The sequence below is a fragment of the Ascaphus truei genome, chromosome 5 (genome assembly GCF_040206685.1).
Source record: "Ascaphus truei isolate aAscTru1 chromosome 5, aAscTru1.hap1, whole genome shotgun sequence".
Classification (NCBI taxonomy): Eukaryota; Metazoa; Chordata; class Amphibia; order Anura; family Ascaphidae; genus Ascaphus; species Ascaphus truei.
Genome location: NC_134487.1, coordinates 253,476,212 through 253,478,623, shown reverse-complemented (window position 1 = coordinate 253,478,623; position 2,412 = coordinate 253,476,212). Strand labels below are relative to the sequence as shown.

Here is a 2,412-nt window from a genome sequence, read left to right as displayed (position 1 = left end):
TTGAGTGCTGTCTCTTGTTTACCAATCCTTGGAACGGTAACGTATAACTATATATATATATATATATATATATATATATATATATATAAGAAGTAGGGAGGCATACATTATGTCAAACTTTTTTTGACAGGTACCATGCCCCTTTTCCCCCTAAGCCCCACCCCTTTTTGGCCTTAAACCCGCCATATGTCCCGCCCCTTCCGTATCCAGTCCCGCCCCTTCCGTATCCGGCCCCGCCCCCTGCGCCAATTTTTTTTAGGTTGACGCCCCCTGCGCAAAAAAACGCGGTTGACGCCCCATGCGCCAAAACAACGCGGTTGACGCCCCATGCGCCAAAAAAATTCCGTTGACACCCCCAGACTCCATTTTTTATTATGAGGTGTATTTTTTATTCTTTTTTGTGATTGGTGCGTACTGTTGACGTAGATTGGAGGGGGCGTATACATACGCGGGGCATGTCCGGGCATGTTTATAGGCATTTGGGGCATGCCCGAACATGTTTTTTTTCATACGGGGCATGTCTGGACATGTTTATTCTGAAATAACGCAGTGTGCATGTCAGAAAAGTTCAAAAGACGTTGAAAAGAGGGCATAGCATTTTTTTTTTTAATTCAGACAGAATACCGCTTTAAGAGGATAAACCCCTTAAGGGTCTGGGTGGCCGAGTGGTTTAAGGCGTTGGACTCAAGATCCAATAGACGTATGTCCGCGTGGGTTCGAATCCCTCCCCAAACATAATCTTTTTATATATTTTTTATTTGTATAGAGTCGGTACAGGGATTAGCCGCAACAGGGGCTACATAAAAATAAAAAGTACAAGTGTATAAGAGTCAAAAATATTTTTTATTTTTAAAAGCAACAACAGTTTCAAGCAGGAAATAATTACAAGACGTATTTACAAGTAAAATGGTAAATAAGGTATTAAACGACATTTAAGGCCTTAATAGACTAAATACATCTAGAGTCGTTAAGCTAGTACGATACATAGTATAGAGGGACAGCAATACAATGTCTTATTTTACAGAGGGAAAAAAATTAAACAGCTTATATGTCTTATTTTACAGAGGGAAAAAAATTAAACAGCTTATTTACAGTTTCAACCAGTCAGCCGATGGCATTAATAGACTACCCCTCCTCTTGTTTAGTAAATACCCCGGCGGTGATGTTAAGCCAGGGGCACTTAAAGAACTGTAACGCAAATCAGAGGTTCTTTTCTGAGGGGGTAAAAGGGTTGATGAAGGAGGGGGCGTTGTATCGGGGGCCCGTATTTTTAAGCGATCCAGGCTTTCTCTATTTGTCACATTACCCACAACCGATGAGGGTATATTCAGTTCAGCCATCGCAGACAGAAAAGGGCTCCATCCCTGTGGTATTTTACGCTTTGTAACAGTGTGACTTTGTGTAACACCGCGTACCAAATCCAGTAAATTAGAGCCCAGTATAACCTGTTTTTTATAAATAAACTCCCCTTTGTCATTCCAGCTTGTAATATGTTTAGCCTGAAACATTTTACTGAGCAATAACTCTGCATTTTTCTTGAAGCGGACATTCACATTAGTAACAACCTCACAAATCAAATTGTCAGTCGTATCTGATGAGGCAATATCCTGGAAGTGTAAAGGGTGAGAGGCTGTTTCATCAGTAGGCATTAAAAGGGTTATGCGGTTCTTCTCCCCTTCGCTCTGTTTAGCATGCACCAAGTATTTCTGCAGGACAGTAGTGTATCTTTTTATCTTTTCATCCTCTGATAAATTATTGCTGTTTAAGATAGCATTAATGTCTGTATCTATGCGATGCATGGCAACTTCACGTATGTCACCCTCTCGCTGTGGGGGGCGCTGTAAACGATCCATATCTTGTTTGGGGACCAGGTACATTTTCTCAGCATATTCCATTAGTGGTTAGTGAGAAGGCCAGTCAGCAACGGTATAGCAAAACCCAAAAGAGAGCCAATAAAGCCACGGACTGCTTCACCAGGCGTTTCTTTTTTACAATTGTAAATTTTTTATCGCTCAGCTTTTTTATCATTTTACGCCACTTTTTAAGTATGCCAATTTGCCGCTTTGATAAAGGTATTTTACCTTTTAGAGCATTGAGGGCTATCTCGCATATGGCAGTGACTAAATCATTAGACGCTGAACACAAAATAACTTTTCTTTGCTTTGGTGAAGCCCTTATTAATGCTTTTAAAGTATGCCAATTGCGGCGTAGTCGGTTAGACATGTTTACAACAGCGTTGCGGCTACAAGTAATGACAATTTACAGATAATTATCTCTTTTTAGAACCGTTTTTTTTAAAAACATAAACTGTGGGGTTGTCAGGCGGAAAGATACCGGTTCTTAAGCGGTACTCATCAGGGGTCGTGGCTCTTAAATCTACTAACAAAAAACCATAGGGGGACCGTGTGGCAT

The 2,412-nt window shown here is 40.8% G+C and overlaps 1 non-coding gene across 1 annotated transcript; it reads left to right on the top strand.

Moving 5' to 3' along the window:
* Positions 1 to 651: 651 nt before the first annotated feature.
* On the top strand, positions 652 to 735 carry TRNAL-CAA (transfer RNA leucine (anticodon CAA)). The gene has a single exon. It is a non-coding gene; the product is annotated as a tRNA-Leu (tRNA).
* Positions 736 to 2,412: the final 1,677 nt, after the last annotated feature.